Raw genomic sequence first — 21829 nt, 5'->3', positions numbered from 1 at the left:
TGAACCAATCTAACCTTTTCCATTTCCCCTCAGAGGGCTCTGTTTTCATACCTATACTGAGATTCTGCACATGGACTCACAGAGATGGGGAAGAATCCCCCCAGATCCACCCCTCTCCCTGGGCCCCACTTTGCCTTCCTGGTGCCCCCCCCCCAGCCTGGCTGAAGGGGAGGGTCCCTCAGCAGCCTCTTTTACCACACAGGTGCCTGTGACCAAGAACATGTCCCACTGTTCCACAAGTGACCCCAACTGTGGAACAGAACCCCCAAGGCACTGCTCCGGTGAGCTCCCCATCCTCTGCACAGGTCTCCCTCGGGGGGAAAGTGTCTGAGAAGGTGGGACTGGCCAAATTCACAGCAAGGTTGCCGACTCTCGGAGAGGGTTAGAGGGGAGGCAGGAAGCGGCAGTGGTCATGAACTCTGTCCCGAGCGGAGTGCCCTCGCAGAGGGGGCTGAGATCAGGGCTGACTGCTGAGGTCAGCCTGATGGAATGCTTCTAGGTGACACACCCTCCCTTGTCAAGGGTATGAGTCAGAGGGTATGAGAGCCACCCTGCCTAGCTGGGAGCAAAACGGCATCCAGAAGCAAGGAAAGGAGGAAAGCCGGACTGCACCTCCCCCAGGACAGCCGCAGGTCAGTCACTTCCCCTGCTCCGGGGTGCAGGGCGCAACTCTATGGACGGTTCACTCATTGAGTCTGTGCCGTCTCTCTTTCCAGCCAGTCACAACTTGCGTCTGCACCTTGGATGAGTTTGGTCTTTGGAGCTTCTTGGGAGCGGGTAGGGGGAAGCCACTTGTCTCCAGCAGCAACTTCTGTGAGGAAGGGAGAGTCTGCTCAGTGGAGGTCAAGGTCAGGGGGTGCCTTGCTCCTGGCACATGGTAAGCAATTGGCAAATATGGTCTCACTGAGCTGAGGAATGGGAGGTCAGCACTCGCTCCCCTTTCCACAGGTCTCTCCCTCTTATCCCTGCAGTCACATTTTCTCAACGGGATGGACTGCAACTCAAAACAATTCATGGACTCAGAAATGGCACTGATGAGCTCAGCACTTTCACAGATGAGCTCCGGCGGCTGGGGGCCGACTACAGTGGCCTAATTGTGGGACACGGCCTATGACTTAAGAAAAAAGGAGTGTTGAAAAGGAAACCACAGGCCCAAAATGGCATCACTGAGGCCAAATCACCAAACCAGGACATAACATCTAACCGATCTGCAATTTCAACCTCCCCCAGAAATGTAGTCTTAACTGGTGAGTTAGGACATTTCTGATCAGCACCAATGAGGTGATCTGTCACAGGGGCCCTCTCCATCCCCCAACGGAAGATGAGGTCCTCCTCCTAATAGGACCCTCTGCCCTTCCCTCTAAGGAAAGGAGACCTCACCTGGAATAGTCCTTTATTTTCTTTAGCTAGTAACTTCCTTGCTCCACCTCCTTCCTAGAAAAACCTTCCATTTTATACAACTCCTCAGAGCTCCCCTCTACTTGCTAGATGGGATATTGCCTATTGATAAATCGTTTTTACATAGAGCAAATTAGACCTTCAGTTACTCGGTTGAATTTTTGTTCTTCCACGGTGGTTTCCCCAGAGGTGCCACAGGCCTTACTGAGATGGGACCAACACCTGGGTTTGGTGAGGCTGAGGGGCCCAGAGCCCGGAGCCGGGGCAGGTAGGCTGCTTGGAGCACGGAGCGTGGGGCCCCAGGTTCTGAGGGGCTCTAAAAGCCACTGCTGTGAGCAGGGCGGGCCTGAAGGACTTGCCCGAGATGGGAAAAGAAGCCCTGGGGCAGGTGGGGAGGCCAGTTGGCTTTGCTGGCCCTGGACGTTCACAGAGTCCCTCCCCCTCCTGGGAGGGGCCAGTTGCATAGTCAGGAAGGGGTGGAGAGCCTTGAACCGGACCTCAGCCACCGGGAGCCATGGGGGTTAGGTGGAGGGGCCCCAGCTGCCCCAGCCAGGTAGATGTAGGTTCTCAGAGTGAGGCCCCACCAAGGGCCTCACTCCCAGGAGGGAGGGCATTGACTTCTTCCTTAAAATGTTCTCCGCCCACTCTTCTCATTTGCTTCCTCCCACATGGAGATATCCTACTGTCCTAGATTGACAGGGAGTTTTGCTTCCGACACTCAGTCCTGCATCCTTTCCACAAGGACAATCTCACCTATTACCCCTCGTCTCTGTTATCATCCTCCCTCTTCCATCATTCAGTCTCTCACATCACCACCAGACTGAGCGGGCACTGCGCACCAAACCCTTTTGCAGGCCTGGGGACACAAAGTCCCAGCCTGCCAGGGGCTCCCACTGGCATTAGGGGAAAAGCCCCGGTGCCATCACAAGGACCCCCGGTCGATTCTGTGACCGTGGCAAGAGGGAAGGATAGCAGAACAAACAGTGTGCCACCAGGGAGATGGGGCGGGGAGGCCTCTCTGCCAAGAGTCGGGACCTGAAAGGTCGAAGCCCGGTTTCCCCAAAGACAGGTGGCCCTCATTCCGGGAAGAAAGGAGGAATGCACCGGGCCTGGGCTTCGAGGAGCACGCTGACATGGAGAAGGAGCACAGCTGAGGGGCCCTGGGTTTGCTGAGGGCACAGGGCTCAAGGTGAGCAGGGACGGGGCTGGTGCCTGGACCTGCTGACCCTCCATCGGTCATGAAAGGCTCATCCCGACCCTGAACTTGGGGAAGCCTGGCACACTTTCCTCTCAGCCCCCTCCTGCCTCCTCCTCTGGGATAAGTAATTAATGGTCCCTCGCTCCTAGATCCAGCCTCACGGGCACCAATCCTGCCGGTCCTTGCTTGACTCTTGAGCACTTCCTGCCTTGCCATTTTGCCTGGGGCAGGAAGGGAAACCGGGGTCAAGATCTGCACGTCGGGAATGAGAAAGCAACCCTATCAGGAATCCTAGCAAACAAGTGAAACAAAAGCAGGAAGGACGTTTTAAAGGAAAATCCTCACACAGGAAGTAGGGAGACAAAAATTTAAAAAGAGAAAGGGAAAAGCAAACAAACTTAGGTCACCTGTGAAAACCACTAAGTTAGCCAATGAAATACAGGATGTGACAAAATGGATCAGAAAAAGCTAGGGAAATAATCATAGCTAACACTTAAATAGCAGTCACAGTCTAGGCCCTTTTCTAAGCACAGAACGTATTAACTCATTTAAGCCTCACGGAAACCCTATGCATTGAGTACTTTTATTATCCCCACTTTACAGATGGGGAGACTGAGGCACAGAGAAGCAAGGGAAGTAAAGAAGTGAAGAATGGCTGTATGCAGTGGATAGGAATTAGTGGCCTGCGTGTGTTATGACAGAAGTTCACAAAGAATAAGTTTCCTTGAGGGGGTTGGGAGAATTCTTGCCTCATTGCTCTTCCCGCTCTCACCAGAGCGGGTTGCATTATATGGAGAGTGATGCCAGCTCAAGTCCAAGTTTGGGACTCAGACATGGCCTGGGTAAATAGAAGTGTTTTTTACATGAAAGTCAAAATGAGTCCTGGGAAAGAAAAACTTAACACATACATAAAACTGGTCCTAAGAGAGAAGAGGGCGGGTAGACCTCCTTCTTCTAAGACTAGAGATTGAGTGAATGGCTGTGTTTAGCTTCTAGATCCGTCTCCTGCTGCAGCCCTGTGGACTCATTCAGGCCTGAATCTCATTCCGAACAGATTATCAGTGGAGTAATGGTAAGTAAATATAGAGCTGTTTCACAAAACACTTGGGTGTGTATCTTCTGGACCAGTTCATAGGTGTATAGCACTAAAAGGAAGTTAAGGATTCTTTCCCACTTTTCCAAGGAACATTCTACAACTCAGAAACCCCCCAACCAACCCCTCAGCCCTGAGGTTTCGATCTCTCAGTGCCTTGTGTGTGGGGTTCAGGATGTCTGGGGGAAAGGGAACAGGCGAGCAATGGCTCCCACAGGAGGGCAGAGACCAGCAGCCAGCAGCCTGGTGGTGCCCAGCAGGAGTGGGGCTTAGCCCCAGGGCACACAGCATGGTGTCCACAAGAGGCAGCAAGTCCCCACCAGAACCCTGGTACCGAAAAAAGGCGCTGTGGTATCTGGAAGCAGCGATCAGGCCTGGTAGTTACTGAAGCATGCAGCAAAGCTATATCCATGCAGAAGAAGTATAAACAAGAGAAATAATCTTATTCACAAACCCCAAAGAATCCTTGGGGAAAATCTGTGGCAAGAGCAATAAATACAAGTGATTACTGTACATGCGACCTTAAAAAAAAAAATTCAAGTAGCCTTATGGAGAAGTATTTGAGTTGCTTTCATTTCAACTTAGACTTTAGGCAGAATCTGTGTTTTAAAAGAAAAACGTGCTCACAAATAATTTTTCTGAGACGAGAATAGATATTTTAAGTTATAACAATATCAACCCAAAGGAGAGTTAGTGTTTAAAAAATTAGTTTCTTAGAAATTCGTGTTCATTTTTGTTTCCTTAAAGCTTTGCTAATTACTGACGAATCTTTTCTATTTTATATTGTTTGGATAATGTTAGTGTTTCCGTGGACAAAATCCAAGACTCGAGAGTACAAAAAGAAAGCTCATAGCATTTAGGTCAAGATTTGCGGCTCACCTCTCCCCTCCCTACCTCCCCCTCTCCCCCCGCACACCCCCGGTTTTGATTCATGTGGTCTTGGAGGCATGACCTTATCTATTAATCTCAGTGACATTCTGGGTTGAAAGGGCAATACTCTGAATGGCAAATAGTAAGATGAAAGTATTGAATCTCTTTAGTCCATCTGGATCCCAGAGCACTTAATTTTCAAGGGTAGATAGTATATGCAACTAACCCTCAGGGTGATCACTCCAGTTATAGTTAATGCAACAAATACTATTCAACTTTAACAAAGTAAGAATTTTATACTCTCTGGCTTGTTCTTAATTCTTCCCTAAGGGCCTATTTGGTTTAGCATCAAATATAAGATTAAGAGACTCTAAATTTTAGCTGAACAGCCACTCAAGGGATTTAGATGATCCCTTTACACAACAGAGACTTAGTGTGCGGCTGACATCTCCCATTCTGGGAGCATAGGCTTCTACATACGTCACACCTCAATTTCCTAATGTTGGTTGTTTATTTGAAAGCAAAATGAAGAATACTATTACTCCACCCTCAAAAAATCAACTCTATTAGTTGTGGAAAATTTGGGGCAAAACAAATCTGTCATTTTCTTCTTAAAGATTTTATTTATTTATTTATCAGAGAGAGAGAGAGAAAGAATGAGCAGAAGGCAGAGGGAGAAGCAGACTCCCCGCCGAGCAGGGAGCCCGATGCGGGGCTGGATCCCAGGACGCCGGGATCATGACCTGAGCCGAAGGCAGACGTTTAACCGACTGAGCCACCCCGGCGTCCCAAATCTCTGTCAATTTATACCGAATAAAGCAAAAGAAGAAAAAATGAAGTTTATACTGACTATATAATCACATAAAAATATGTGTGTGTATCTACATCTGTGTGTATTTGCAAAAATCTTAAATCTGCATGGCAGAAATGAAATGGGGAATTAATAGCTCGACAGGAATTCAGACTTTGGTCTTCCAAGGCTGAATCTGGCACTCCTTGCATTACTCTGAGCTGTAACCCAAACGGGGATAGAAATTTGCAGGCCAGAGGAGAAAAAAATATGCAGGGTAGTAGCTCTCAGTCCCACTAGCTGGCTAATAAATAAATATTTTTGCATAAGTAGTGAACCATAATATGGGCTTTTCTTGTGTATTTAGACCTAGGATTGTTGAAATAATTTTAAAGAGATAGCAAGGATAGAGAAACAGGGAAGGCGAAAGATAAAAGATAAAAGGAATGAAAAGAAATCTCCCCCCCTCTTTTCTCTCTCTCTCTCTTTAGAACAGCTTTTCTCCAAAGACATTACAGAACCATATAAAGAGCTACAAAATTCCAAAAAGCCTCACTGTGAAGTTACAAACCAGAGGAGAGCTTTGGAAATGGGGTTGGGAATGGAGGAATGGAACAGGGAAGGTTCAGAAAGGCAGAGGAGCACCAGTTGGCCAGACCTGGCTCAGCTGTAAATGTTTTCAGGCCACTGTGCCCCAGCAGAGCAGAGTCACTCTCCTAGATTATTTGCAGGTGAGAAGAAATATATTTTAATATCTGACTGTATTGTCTTTGCGGCGTAAGTGCAAATATTTGTATGCATAAACACATTTGAATGACGGCAGTTGGTGGTGACATTTTCTAGAATTAATTATTTCTATGTTCATAACGCTTGAGTGCCTATCAAACTGCTGGGTGGAAGGAGAGCACCGGGGTTGTATGCAGCTCCTTCATTCACAGAGGAGCCAACGGGTTTGGATATCACATATGGTCTGCATATGCCCCGCTTATGTAAGGTTATATTTTTAAATGTGACGGTGTGACTAAGCCTTCAAAAGCTATTTAGACTGCCTTGGATGTCTTCGATTCTCCAAAGTCATGCATTTGCTGCAAATGGAAGTCAAGTAGTAACCTTTGCTACACCTTCATTTCCTCACACAAGTGCCAGTTCTTCCGCTCAGCGGACCTCTTGCCCTGGCAAGAAATGCTAATGATGGTGACGGCAACCAAATAAAAGATTAGGTGCTTCTAGGGAAAGACTATTACTCATAACTTGGTCTACATCCTGTCAATTATCCTGCCCTAATGAATAGTATGTGACGGGAAACTGGGAAGTGATAAAAGACCTCCCAACCCCATCTCCTTGAAGGGAAGGTGGAGTGTTGAGTGATTGCCTACCAGGCACCATGCCACACACACACCACAGAGCAGGGGCTGGGCTCATCCATCACCGAGACCACTGCAGACGGCCTCTGTGCTGTTAGAAAGTATAGGTATAAAAGGGTTTGACGTTCAGGTCTAAGCAGGTAAGTCAAGAGTATAAAGGGTCCAAAATGAATGTCTCATTCCAAACCAAAATATTAATTAAAAAGGCGGAGAGAAGCTTAATCATGCAAGCAAAAGGGCGGCTTTGCCTAGAAAATGCATCTTTTGTCCATTCTCTTTTTCCAGTTTATAAATCACATGATCTAATCAATGCACCATGATTGAAACAAAATTTGTCACATCTTTGAGTATGTCTGTGGATAGTCAGTAGCTTAATTTTAAAATAGCAGACCCAGAAATGCAGGTATCCTGGTGGCCTTGACATTGAAGTTCTCACCCCATGAAGGGACTCTTTCCATAATACTCTGGAGAATGACCCAAATCCAGGTAGTCCTTGAAAATTGCCGGTATTATGGACAAATCATGACCTAACCAGACATGCCATTCGATTTTCAAACAGTTTTAATTATTAGAAAAGTTCTGATGTGATAGGATGGGGTAAGGTATTGACACTTTCCCCGGTTCTCATGTCCCTCACCAAGTATCCATGTGCTCAAAGTGATATGACTGAGAGCTTGTTTTGACCAAGGGGAGGGGAGAGAAGAGAACAAAGACTACACAGAGTTTCCTACCTAGCCCTTCGGCCTGGTTGGAGCTCCAGTGGAAATAAGGATTAAGAGCCAGAAAATGAAGGACCCCCCGCATGAGCTCGCTGCTGTGAAAGCCAGTGTACCAACTGCGGCCAGCAGAGAGCCTTTCCCTGCACTTTTCCGTGGAGCCCAGCTCTGCAGCAGCCCCCCAGGATGGACAGCCGGGGGAGAAGTGCGAGAAGGACGGAGGCACCTTGGTATAGACAGAGAGCCTTATGTGTGACTCAATCAGCTATAGCAAGAACGTGGCTCCTTCAAGTACCCAGGTAGGCAGCTCACCTGGACCAGGGAGAGGCAGAGTACAGAATGAAGAACGTGGCAAATGTCTCCGGGGGTCTGAAGTATTGTGGTTTCGAGGAAGCAGGAGGGAGGTCTTCGTGCAGGGAGCTAGGATAGTGTGGGCAGGATCAGTTGCCTGTGTCACTGATGCTGAAGCGTCTCCAGGCTGCTGAGCCGCAGCTACATCTGGGCCACATTTATGCTGAATCACAATCCCTTCCATTGCAACAGGGGCTGATTAAATGACTCCTCATTTCCCCAGGCTGTGAGGATCAAATGTGTGACCAACTCTCCGAGCAGTTTTTTTTAAGTCACAAATTGCTCTTGTCAGTAGAAATAATTGATGACTCCTCCTTTTTCATAATAGAAAACAGATTTGAATCTTTGGTGCTATGATCGGTGAGAAGCACCGCAAGAGGGTTAAAGCTGTCCCTTAGAGGAAGAGTGGCCATATCACGTGTCAGCCAAACCAGGACACTTTCGAGATTGAAAGATGGTGTTATTAGTTGTGCTGGGACAAGAGACAGTATCAGGGACTTTTAGGATCAATTGGGCCACGTGGATACCCTACCTAACGGTGATTGGTAAGACATACATGGGCACTAAAATCTAGTGGCCATACTTGTATTTCTCAAACAGCTCAGAACGTGGCTTGAGTAGCGCTGAGCCACCTTGAAGCCTACTTCTGCTGACACCAACCCTCCCTGTCAATAACAAGAGCGGGGGAGCAGTGCAGACTCTTCCAGAAACCTCAAAGAGTAATACAGGTATTTCTTACAGGTTTTCTTGAAGGGGGGTTCAGTGGTTTCAAGGAGTGCATTACGCACACCGCCAAGCATCCAAAAATTCTTCTTCCCCTTTCTGGCTCCCCAGAGTCTCCACTGCAGCAGCCTCCCTGTCACCCCCACCATGTCCTTCCTCCCGCCACACAATTGTCTCACAGCTATTCTCCACTGTGTCTTTCTCCTCGCTCCCCTCAAATCTGTCCTCCCCCGTTCTGCCCACTCCTCCCCACCATTGAACCTGTGCAGTGGGGGAAAGCAGAAGACTGTGAACACGCATGCATTAATTTGTTGTGTGTGTTCGTCACACGTTTTAGAGCCTCGTTATGATAAAAATAAACATTTGTGTTAGGGAAAGAGGTGACCCCAGTGTGGGACATGCTGGGGGGCTGGAATTCAGATGGAAGGAAGAGAAACAGAGGAACTGATGCTTGCTGAGCACCAGCCTGGGATGGGGGCTTGATTCACAGAGTGTGAAAATGGGCACTTCCTGCCTTGGTTTGTCTGACACAAGAAGACAGTAGAGGCCATGTGCCAGGTGAGTTGTGAGATATAGAATCCCATGGAAATTGTAAACCGTGTCAGACAATTCACCTATGCCAAGGGCCGAAAGAGTTGTGTGGTTGGAGACTGAAGGGATTTGTGAAGATTATTTATTTGGAGATTGCTGCCAATGTGTTGTAAGCTTTGCCCATGCCTCTTACCTCAAGCAATACAGGAGCTGGGAAGGACCACTTAGAAACCTTGTGTCCCAACATTAGATAGAATGGATTTGGATTTGACTCATGACCGAGGAACGTAAGGTCCAGAAGGGCCGAGCTATCTGTTCTGATGGCAGAGTGAAGGAGATTGCCGGGTTGGTCAATTCAGCTTTTTGAGTAGGCAAATAATTCGGGAGCATTTCCCATTGACCTGATCTGCTGGGCCCATGCTGAAGAGAAGGAATCAAGTCTTGCCTTTGTATCTGTTCAGGGGGCCTCTAGAAAAGCACCAGCCTTCAGGAGAGGAGATGCTGGAGGTGCTCTCTCTTTCCACAGGCTTGAGAGGAGAGTGAGCAACCCCAAAATAAACTCCATTTGCCCAGGGCGAGGGAACCCTACTGGGAGCTGCCCCAGGTGGGAGAGCCCGGGGGTTGGCAACCTATGACCAGCAGGCTGGCTGCCTGCTTTTGTAAAGACATATTTACTGGGACGCAGCCACACCCTCTCTTTTATGTCTTGTCCGTGGCAGAACTGAGTAGCCACGACAGACTGTATGACCCATGAAGCCTAAGAAATTTACTACCTGGCCTTCTACAGAAAATGCTTGCACATGGCTGAGAAAGATCCTCAGAAAGCTCTCAGAAATGCTCCCAGTAGGGAAAAGAGTCAGACTTCATCCGTTTTGGTGCTCAGAGAGCAAGTAACTGTCTTAAAACTGCCCACTGCCCCTTCTTGCTCTCCCTGCATCAACCTGATGGGGTCAGAAATGTCTGTGACAGGCAGAGAAGTGGTCTGGACCCAGCCCTTCCTTCTCATTGCCAGGGGTCAGGCCTTAATGTGTGGGTGTTTGCACGGGAGGATCGGACAGCATGAGATTTTTACTCTGAGTCAAACTTGAAGTTTTGCTTATTACAGAGGCCTGGGCACCATAAATGACTAAACTTGAGAACGTGCTGATGAAAAGTAAATGTATTTTTCATTCAGAGGTAAGGAAGGAACTTCCACCACTGAGCAAATATACAGGGACAGTGGGAGACCAAAAAATAAACTTAGCTTTAAGCTAATACCCCAAGAATCTGGCCTGTTTAATCAATTTGCTGGTTGTACATACATGTCTTCAGAGAGGAAAGCCAGACTCTAGATGGAACTCTCCCACTATTTATATGATACCGGGCGTTGCTCATCCTTTCTAGAATTCAGTTTTCTCATCTGCAAAGTAAGGGTTGGACCAGCCCTTGATGAATCCTTCCCATACTGCTAATCTGTGATCCCAGAGCTTGGGGGACATCCTTCGAGATGGATGATGTCTCTTTGGGACTTTTTTTGCAATGGTTCATGTAGCCTGTAGGTAACTGGCATCTAAATGCTGGGAAAATGGTACACAGTGTGTCCCCACCCTCACCTCTAAGATAGTCCTTGAGTGCTTCCTGACTACCTGAGCCTCTCCCATTACGTGGGAGAAGGGTATAGAAGCCTTCGTGTAAGGCCTTATGTTTATCTGGCCAGGAGTTAGGCCATGTTTGCTATTTGCTATAGCTGTGGTGTCTGAGGCTAAAATTCCCTTAAGTGTCCTTGCTTTTGTGCCCCTTGTTGTCTTTCAGTTTTCCTAAAAACTCTTAAATAGGGTCTGAGGCTTGCAGTCCTTTAGCAGTATTCCCCTGTCACAATACAGGAGCCCTGTGGGTGTGGTGGTGAGGTGTGGGGGCAGGGGAGGCATTTTTAATACTGTGATTAGGTCTCAGTCTGTCAGTGAGGGAGCTTGACTGGGTGAGGCTGGTGGGTAAGGTTTTGATAAAATAGTTTCCCTTTGTGCAGTCTTTGTTAAGGAGAACAAAATGCTCTGGGTATATTTCAAAATACCCTGCCAGACACACAGGGGATTTTTCTTCAATCTTCACAGGAGAACCTGGCAGAGCTCCTGGAGGTCAAATTCATGAAAGTGTGTGGGGCCCAGTCTTAGGGGGTGTTTCTAACTTTCAAAGTGAACTGTGACTCTCTCTACCCACCTGTCTGTCTCTCCAGTGTTAGGGGCAGCTGTTGGCTTAGGACCTCAATTCTCTGATGGATCTAAGAAGAGCTGTTGATCTTTACTTTGCTCAGCTTTTTTTCTTGTAAAGACAGGAGTGATGAGTTGCAAGCTCTTCCCATGTCTGACCAGAAACCAGAAGTCTTCTCACTAATATAGGAAAATTATATGAAATTATGGAGAGTCTACAGTTTTTGTCCAACAAAATGGCCATTTCATAGGCTCAACCACACTCAAGCAGATGAAGAAAATTCATAGAGTGTAGGGAGATTGACAAATGTGAGATTCAGAGTGTGTTGTTAAGGGTCCCCCTGAAATTGTTTTAAATATCTATTATGATGTTGTGGGTTACAATTCCGTTTTGGAAATTCAGTTATGTAAATCTCTAAAGCAATTTTCTGAGTACTGTTTCATAGGGAATTCTTTCTCCAAGTCCTTCAAGCAATACCTGACACATATTTTATTTTAAAATTATAATCACTTTTAGCACTTTATACTTTACACAGATTTTTACATACATTTTCTCAAAGGTGGGTAGAATCTCCAAGGTGGGTATCTTTGTCTCAAGAACTTCAAAACTTCCTCGTGGCTCTAGGGCCAGGAGAGTACTGCTCTTCTCTGACAGAAATTTGTGGAGGACAAGAATTTGCAAACCTAAATTCATGGACACCAGAAATGTAACCATTTCCTTAACTTAAAGTAATTTCAATTTGGGATTCCCATTCTGAGGGGAGCAGCAGAAAATTCTGTTTCTATGGTTACCAATGTCCCTCTCTCCTCTCTAAGACGCCAAGAGCCCAGAAGGCCTGAATGGTACTCAAAAGGGAGAAGGACCCACCTGTGTTTTGAGCCCATCCTGGCTGCCCCGATCGCACAATTCTTCAAGCCTGTGACCCGCAGACAGGAGCTCACTCTCAGCTCAAGCAGAGCTTCTTGTTGCTTTCCCATGAAGCACAGGTATCTCATTCTACCACATGGATTCCCCCAGAGGGACTGCCAAAGTGAACGTGTGGGTCTCCAATGCATCTGTACTTTATGATCTCACTACAGAAAGAGAAGGAAGAAAGGAAGGTAGGAAGGAAGGAAGAAAGAAAACAACAGAAAGAGTTTCTTCCCTCCCCGGAACACAGAATACATCGAATCCAGTGAGTTCCAACTTTTGTAAAAGGCCAGTGGAGATGTTGCCCTCCATTAGCTTCCGCTTTCTGCCCACCATTAGCTTCCACTTTCTGCCCTGCCAGAAGTCCCTACAGCAAGGGCCAGTGTCCAGGAGCTATGAACACTAGAGGGAAAGAGGAAGAAGAAACACATTTTAATCTTTCAGTGAATTATCCTGCCATGCATCCATCAGTTAAAAAACCAAAACCTTACCTACAAAAATTTCTTAATTTGATTTGAGGCAGTTTAACTCCTGAAAATGCTTTCCTTCATTTCCTAGATTTGCATATTAATGACAGAAGGCATGTGATGGAATAACACAACACAAATGAGTCTGCGGGGTGACACCAAGTAACACTCAGAGAAAGATCAGTTTCCTCTGAGCAAAATCATCCAAGGACAAGCACATTCCAACAATGTGGATTCAAGAAAGTGGGAAGAATGTAGTATATATTGCCTTGACATTAACACAGAGCTGCACACGTAGAGTTTTAATAAGTAGGTGACACAATTAGCTTGATAAAAAGAAGACTCTGAGGTAGCTTCTGACGGAAAGATAGAATGCCAAGAACAAAGAAGAAGGAAATGGTGTAAGGAATGAAGAGGAAGGAAGGAAGCCTGACATGTAACTCAAACAATTACTGTATTAAAGAAATTATTGATATTATGCTTTGTCATTGCATGTTTATTTATATAAGTTGAAAAATGTTTCCTTAGTCAAGAGAGTTGCATGCCTAGATGGAGGATACTTCTCCTTACTTAAAGTATACTTCAAATACCTGGAGTGTCATTTCAAAGTTATGTAATACCTATCACAATCAGTTTTTAATGGTCAATATCCCAGTGTCCTCTAAGACATAGGGATGTCTATGTTTTTAGGTTACTGACATGTACCTACCTTTTCTTTTTGTGCCTTCATTTCTGTATTTGGCAGGCATTTGTTAATATAATTATTAAATTATTCGGTAGCCCAGAAATTCACTGAAGCATGTGATTCTCATTTTATATTTCCACTGGAGAACAGCCTCTGAATTCTTGCCACTGGATATGACAAAAATGCAGGCAAAGCAAAAGTCTATCTTAGAATACTTTCAGGGTATCAGGAGATGGTAGAAGAGGGGTATGAGGATGAGGCAATTCACTTAAACACTGAAATCATTTAAGCAGGAGAGTAAGGTCCTGTGAAGTGTTAGATTTTCTTGAGCAAGCCAATAAGTGTACACACACACACATGCTCACAGAAGACCAGTTCCATTTCTAGAAATAAGGCAGACAAGATATTCAGATAAATCTCTTTAAGTATAACTCATCTAAAAATCCTAGAGGTATATTTATATAAACATATGGGTATGGGTAGATAGATGATAGATGATAGATAGATAGATAGATGATAGATAGATAGATAGATAGATAGATATAGATGGATAGATATCACGTGACTTAGCTGGTGGAAGTAAGGAAATTCTCTAGTGTCCAGAAATGACAAGAAATCTTGAATCCACGGGTCATGCACTGACTTGGAGTTTTCTCTAGAGGTATCTTGGTGGCCTGGTGACAGAGAGCCTGAAATTTAACAGTCCACACGTGGGGATTAGGAGACAAAGCCTAGAGCCTGAATATTGCAAGAGATCATGTATGAGACCCCCTTCATAAAACTGTACCTCCATGAATGGCATGCTCAATTTGAACCGAGAACTTGCTTTGGAGAGTAAGATAGTGAGCAGACCTACCTAAATATTGGTCTTCATGCAATATGACTAGAGGAAGGTAGGAAAAAACTCTTTGTGAAAATTTCTAACCTCAAGACCATACTAATAAGTACTTAAAGCCGGAATTTCTACTCTCTGTGTGTTCTGAAAAACCGTTAGTTTACATTTAACATGGTCCTGAGCTGGTAGGACCCTTAAGGAAAAAGTATTCCCAGACCACTGGAAGAACATTCACCCTCTAAAACCAGACCTCCCTCCCACAGATGAGGAAGGAGGATGCAGGCTGTTACAAGGAAGATTCAGTAGAAACAGGAAGCTGTAGAGTCAGATATGCAAAAATGATTGGAATTGTTGAAAAATATAAAATAAATATGTTTAGTATGCTTAAAGGAGAAAAAGGCAAATTGAAAGAATGACAGTGTAATAAGAGATTATGAAAATGGACCAGATTGATGTGAAAAAGAACCAAATGAATACATTAAGATGAAAACCTGGAAATTGGAAACTTAATGGCTGGATACATAGTCGATTATGGGGAAATAGAGCTGGTGACATTTCCCAGATGACAGCAGAGACAAACATGGAAATGGAAAACCTGAGCGACTAGGGAATGTGGACAGTGGAGCAAAATCGGCCAATGTTAAAATACATCTAATGCTTCCAGAGAGAGGAGGAAAGAAGAATTTGGAAAGATAGTAATTGGGAATTTTCTAGGACTGATGGGAAAGCCATGTCTTAGGATCTGGAAACCCAACCAATCCCAAGCACAGTATATAAAAAGAAATTCCACACTAAGATATATAACAAAATTGCAGAACACTACAGATAAAGAAAGACTATCTTAAAAGTAGCCAGAGGGAAAGGATAGATTGCCCATTAATTGGCTAACTACATAAATTATCATACAAACCAGGATACTTTTGAAAAGGAAGGGGGATGCTAACCAAACAGGAGACCAGGGCAACAGGCATAATCTGGGTTTACAACAGGCGGAGGAAAGTACCGGGTCACCAAATCTATTAAAGAATAATAATTTAATTGACAGCAAGGACAAGGAGAGTCAGGAAGACATTGGATAACATCTTCAAAGTGCTGAAAAAATTATTCAATTAGAATTACATATCAGTAAAATCTCTTTTAATAATAAGGGTTGGGGGGCACCTGGGTGACTCAGTTGGTTAAGCATCTGCCTTTGGCTCAGGTCATGATCCCAGGGTCCTGGGATTGAGCCCCTCGTTGGGCTCTCTGCTCAGTGGGGAGTCTCCTTGTCCCTCTCCTTCTGCCCCTCCACCCTGCTCGTACGCTCTCTCTCTCTTAAATAAATAAAATCTTTAAAAAATAATAAAAGTCAAAAAAAGACATGTTTAGATAAGCAAAAACAGAAAAGTCACAATCAACAGACCCTCTCGAAAATAAATTCCTTGTAAGAGAAGGAAAATGAGCCCAGAAAGAGTCTGAGACACAAAAAAGCCAACAAAGAACATTGAAATTAATATTGACTGATGAGGTAATAATAATAATGCCTACTAAAAAACAGAAACAAAGTGTTACTTAGAAAATACTAGAAAGACGATATTAAGGTATGGAACAAAAACATAATCCAAAGGAGGTTAAGAAAAGCATAAAAGGAAGATAAACCTAGAAGGGTCAGTGTGGGGGGGAAGAACAATTAGAAAGTACAAAATAATAGGCACATTAATTATAAGTGGACTAATATCTCCAGTCCAAAGATAAAGATAGACCAGATTTTTTTTAGAAATCCAGCTACAGGGATGCCTGGGTGGCTCAGTCGATTAAATGTCTGGCTATTGATTTCAGCTCAGGTCATGATCTCAGGGTCATGAGATCGAGCCTTATGTCAAGCTCCATGCTTAGCAGGAGTCTCATTAAGATTCTCTCTCTCCCTCTGCCCCTCCCCCTGCTTGTGAGCTCTCTCTCTCAAATACATAATCTTTTTTTTTTTTTTAAGACAGAAATACAGCTACATTCTGTTTACAAGAAACAACACTTCAGAGCACAGTAAGGTTGAATAAAAAAGATAGGGAAAGGTAATATGAGGCAAATTCTACAACGACAAAAGTAGGATGGCCATTTTAATCTTAGATGAAAGAAACCTTAAAGCAAAAAGCATTAATGACAACGAAGAAGATCACTACATATTGATAAAAATTTCAACTCACCATGAAATTACAGCAATTCTAAATTTGTATAGATTCAATAAAATAGCCTCAAAATATATAAAACAAAATTTGGAAGAATTACAAGAAGAAATTTACAGATCAAGCAGGCAAGAGAATGTAAGCTTGATCAAAAGATCATTAGATCTAAAAACCGTATTTGGGGCCATAAAGCCACTATCAACAAATAATTTTTAAAATCTTCTTCATATGGGGCACCTGGGTGGCTCAGTCGGTTAGGTGTCCGACTCTTGGTTTCAGCTCAAGTCGTGATCTCCGGGTGGTGAGATCGAGCCCCATCCCAGGCTCTGTGCTCAGTGCAGAGTCCGCTTGAGATTCTGCCTCCCTCTCCCTATACCCCTCCTGCTCATGCTCACTCTCTTTCTCTCTCTAAAATAAATAAATCTTAAAAAAAATAAAATCTTCATATAGATAACAATCTCTGACCACAGCACTATTAAATTAGACACCAATACCAAAAAGGTACTGCTCCCTCACTGCATCCCTCAAAGAACCTGATTTGGGGAAATAAGAATAAATAATCAGCGGGTCAAAAGAAGTCTCGACTTTCTAGAAAATAGAATTACAAAGAAAGGTAAATGCTACATATCATTGCAGTTAAAGCTATACTTAGGAAAAGAAAAAAAGCCTTAAATGCTTACATTTTCAAAAAGAAGGAAATATATGAGCTCAGATCCAGTTTAAGAAGGTAGGGGAGTGCCAGAAAAAAAGTCAAATAATGCAGAAGAAAAGAAACACTATCCCTTTTCTGTTACTTTACAGTTTTCACTTAACGTTGTTGTTCCTCATTTTCGTTTCTTACTTTTATTGGTTTGATCATAGGGCTATGCATTCCATTTTCATCTTGTTAATTTAGAAGTTTTACCATCATGTACCATTAATGACCTGGATTTTCCCCCTCTCTAGAAAGCAGACTGAGTGCGTCTATTGCCCTATTATTTCAAAGCTATTTCTCCCACCGAAACCCACTCTTTCCCTACTGATTTCCTCTTAATGACTTCATCACGTTTTGCTCACAGTCTAGGAATGAAATATTTAGAATTCTTTCATTTTTCCCTTTTCTCCTCCTTCCAGGCATCTCTCGCCCCCTAATTAAACCCTGGAATGTTTTCACTTCCTCTTGCACTCTTAATTCTGAGGCTTTGCTGAAATAGTTGGACATAGAATTTTACTTAACAATTGTTTATGTGTTTGTTTGTCTTTGGGGTCCACGTGCAGGATTTACATTACACATTATATTCTTATCCATTAATATTTAATGATATATTTCTAAAACCAATGCATTATTCATCTCTGATTGTTTCCTACTTTCCCTTTCCTCATCTTGAAGTCTCTGTTCTGGTTCATTGGCTTCTGGAAAGGGCTTTTTCTTTTTTTATTTTTATTTTTATTTTTATTTTTAAAGATTTTATTTATTTATTTGAGAGAGAGAGAGAATGAGAGAGAGCACATGAGAGGGGGGAGGGTCAGAGGGAGAAGCAGACTCCCTGCCGAGCAGGGAGCCCCATGTGGGACTTGATCCTGGGACTCCAGGATCATGACCCAAGCCGAAGGCAGTCGCTTAACCAACTGAGCCACCCAGGTGCCCTGGAAAGGGCTTTTTCTTAAGTATTTACCTCAGATGGGCGCATTCTGTGATTTATTCTCTGAATTAGTGCGTGTCCTTGAATATCTTCCACTCACCTTAACAGGTAAACAACCACAAAAGCCTAGTATGGGATTCTGGGGGGTTCTTTCAATCTCTTCTAGCTTCCAGTGTTGCAGATAAGAAGTTCAGTAACAGTCAAAAAAGGAAAAACCTAGAAACTTGTTTTACCCCGATATCCCTAAGCATGTGTTTGTTTCATCAATCTAACCAAAAACTCTGAATGTTTTTTACTCTGCAAACTTGTCTTTCTTTGGCTTAGGAAAATTTTCTCCTAAGTGATTTAAAATTAATTTATTCTTCCTCATATATTCTTTCTTCTTTTAGAATGTCTGTTATTCAAACAGTTGGTATCCTGCATCCATTTCCCAAATTCTCTCCTTGTAACCTTGTGATTTCCAGCTCCGTGGCATGTTTTACTCTTGATTTGTGGATGTTCCGATCTTGCAGGCCACTAACACAAATCTCATCAGTCACCATCAACCCTCTGCATTCATGCACTGAATCAGTGAGGTTTTCATTTGTTATTACATAGTTTTGTTCCTAAGTGCTTCTTTTTAATTTTTTTTAAATTTAGGAACCCATTTGTCTGATCCAGCAAGTCACTTCCATTGGGTGTGCAATGTGATTGTTGAATCTATTTGTCCTCTTTGGCTTCTGGACATCTTTAGGTCCTTGATTTTTTTCCTCCATTGGCCAACTGGAGTTCAAGCCTATTTTTTTAGAGCTACTCGAAAAATCAGGAAACTCTCAGGCCAAGGGGTCTCATCCCCGCAAGCCTAGTACAGAGGCAGACAGTCCTCTCTGAGGCCCCTAGGAAGCAGCCCTGTTCTCAGGTCACCCTGGGCTCTCCCAGCACCCATGGCAGGGAAGACTTGCCCAAACTTTTATGTCCCTGGGGAATCTTGACATGCTCAAGTAGGATCGGGTGGACCCCCTACCCCTGGGGTCTACATCTTGATTGACGAGCCCAGTCCCTTTCTCCGAGCTCACCCAGCTCAGCACTACTTGCTTAGCAAGGGAAATTTCAGGGAAAGGGAGTCCCCACTGAGAGTCCATGGCCTCATTTACACCCACGGTAGATCCTGTCTCTTGAGAGACACATCTTTTGGATTTGGAAATCAAAGGAAGGGGAATCTCATTTAGATTGCCATAGTCTGAAAATCCTCTGCCCAGGGCTTTCTTCCGTAAAATGAGAAAATTTAAGAGCTCTTTCAGCTCCAAAAATCTATAAATCAGAGCTTAAATAAGAAGCATTCATGACTATGATAATTTATGGGAATAGAGTTTGCATGAAACAAACACTTTAAGGCAAATTTTTTTTAAAGATTTGTTTATTTGTTTTAGAGAAAGAGAGAGCACGTGATCAGGCAGAGGGGCAGAGGGAGAGAGAGGGAGTCCTCAAGCAGACTCCCCGCTGGGCACGAAGCCCTATTCGGGGCTCGATCCCAGGACCCTGAGATCACTACCTGAGCCGAAATCAAGAGTAGGATGCTCAACCGACTGAGCCAGCCACCCAGGCACCCCTCAAGGTAAGTGTTTTAAGAAAAGAGTAGTTTTTGAGTTATAATGCTTTTATGAAAACCCAGCTAATCTGGTGACAGGAAATCTAGCTTGGAATTAAGTGGCAAGATCCTATGAATTTTCAAATCTGCTAATTCTGATCATTTATAGAACATAAAGTGTTTTCTTTCTGTAACCTAGAACAGTGCTTCTCACACTTTCCTGGACTGACAACTTGCCAGGCGATGTGGCAATGTAGGTTCTGATTCAGTAGGTCTGGGGGATGGCCAGAGAGCCCGTGTTTCTTACCAGTGGGTTTGCCCACACTGCTCCTCTGTGGCTCACATTTCAGCAGCAAGGCCTGGAATATTTGTAATGGTGAGTGGACCTCTGGTGGTCATAGGAGAAATGTGCCATCATTTTGTCAGGCAGCTATTAAATTCTTTTTCTGGGAATGTTAAAAAACATCCCCCCCAAAGCCAGCAATTGATGTATCTCTGACCTGAGACAAGCAAAGCCAACAGAGTTTATTAATTTGGACTCCGTTGATCTGGAATTTGGTGTCATTCCAGGAAGACTACATTGCCAATGACAAGCAAAGAAGAGATGTGTGATATTAAATGCTAAAGGAAACGCATTAAAAAAAAAAAATGGAAACCAACTTGGTGGTAGCCTTTGTAAACAAATAATGAATGAACTCCAAGTGATTAGTCTTTATTTCATTAAAATTCTAAAAAATTCTTTAAGGCTTTTAATTTAATTCTCTTATCCCTGTCAAGGGTAGCCATAAATTACATTTCTTAGGAAACATTCACTGATTCAGGCCCGTTTCTGAATCAGAATAGCCTACTCTTTAATTAAGAAAAATGAGGGCAGTTTTATAGTAGTTTTAAATTCCTCAATCTTTTGGCTCCTTTCAGTCTGTGCTTCTCAAACAGAAAATAAAAATTGCTATGCCATTTGACTATTGTCAGTGTTTCAGATTAAACAAAGAATCTATAAACGTTTGAAAGGTATTCAATTCTGGAAACTATTTTTTCCTTTTGTTTTTTTTCCCCCTAGCTACAAATATGTTTCTTATTTGGAATATTTCCTGGCTTTGCCATGGTAAACAGATACATGTTCCAGAAATCATCCATTTTTTTTTTAGATAATAAAATTAGTATCACTTTAGGAAGGAAGATAAATATCCTACACCAAGAATGTGCTTATTCTCAAACTCGAAGCCCAGCTCATTGAAACAAACTTGCATATTGTCAGTATCAACCTGAGAGTGGCAGAAACTTCTGTCCTCCTGAGCCGTTCCTGGACAATGGTTTGGTGGCTCATGGAAATTTTCTTGACTTTAATCATGTCCCTGTGTCCTTGCATCTGGACACTAAATCGGACCCCAAAGCAGATCTGTTTCCTTTGCTGGCTTCCACAGTATTGTCCTATCCATTTATGTTATGAGAGTTACACAGATCTTATATATTGTGAGAAGTTATGTAAGTTTATTCAAACCTCTAATTAGTCAGCTTTATAACAACATCTGGAGTCATTACTACCACTGACCCAGACTTGGCAGTTATCAAAAGAAGGATCTGTGTAGATCATTTCAGAGACTCCTGTTCCGGTGTTCACATAAAGGTTTGGTGAGAAGTGCAGGTAAATGGTTAATTACGGATAATTTTTCTATTTTTAGAGTCCCCCAAATCACACAAATTTCATATGCATCTCTGACTCAAGGATCGACCTCTGGTTCCTATGTACAACCAGACATCATCTGGTAATGGCCCTGATAACCATTCGTTACTAAATGAAAGGAAAAACTCCATTCCTCTGCTCTGCACTCATACCACTTCTGACACTGGATGTGTGGGGTTTTTCTCACATTGATCAATCCTTTGACACCAGCTGGGTGTCCTACAATTCAGCTCAGCTCTGAGACTGTCTATCTGGGGTTAGCAGAAGACCCCACGGGTTAAGGACTCAGTTTCACAAGACAACCCCACTCCAGACACCGATTGTAGGTCGTAGTCCCCAGGTCACTCATGCTTCTTTCTGATTTGGCCACAACAAATTGGGGGTTCCAGTGACCCCCTCCTCAGGTTCAATAATTTGCTATTATGTCTCACAGAGCTCAGGGAAACATTTACTTACATGTACCAGTTTGTTATATAATAAAGAATATGATAAAGGATGCAAATTAAAAGATACAGAGGATGGGGGCGCCTGGGTGGCTCAGTCATTAAGCGTCTGCCTTCGGCTTGGGTCATGATCCCAGGGTGCTGGGATCGAGCCCCGCATCGGGCTCCCTGCTCCGTGGGAAGCCTGCTTCTCCCTCTCCCACTCCCCCTGCTTGTGTTCCCTCTCTCACTGTGTCA

At 43.9% G+C, this 21829-nt stretch overlaps 1 long non-coding RNA gene across 3 annotated transcripts; it reads left to right on the top strand.

Moving 5' to 3' along the window:
• The first annotated feature begins 344 nt into the window (after nt 1–344).
• LOC145717796 (uncharacterized) lies at nt 345–13075 on the top strand. 3 transcript variants are annotated; one of them, XR_014141225.1, is made up of 6 exons: nt 345–632; nt 3586–3672; nt 5199–6080; nt 12037–12207; nt 12301–12395; nt 12689–13075. It is a non-coding gene; the product is annotated as an uncharacterized LOC145717796 (long non-coding RNA). The 3 variants fall into 3 exon arrangements; XR_014141222.1 differs by having other exon boundaries at nt 3586–3686; nt 5211–6080; XR_014141223.1 differs by lacking the exon at nt 5199–6080 and having other exon boundaries at nt 354–632; nt 3586–3668.
• The last annotated feature ends 8754 nt before the right edge of the window (nt 13076–21829 follow it).

The sequence above is a fragment of the Leptonychotes weddellii genome, chromosome 2, assembly GCF_054177405.1.
Source record: "Leptonychotes weddellii isolate Sample4059 chromosome 2, ASM5417740v2, whole genome shotgun sequence".
In the NCBI taxonomy this organism is placed as follows: domain Eukaryota; kingdom Metazoa; phylum Chordata; class Mammalia; order Carnivora; family Phocidae; genus Leptonychotes; species Leptonychotes weddellii.
This window is presented reverse-complemented; position numbering and strand designations above follow the sequence as displayed.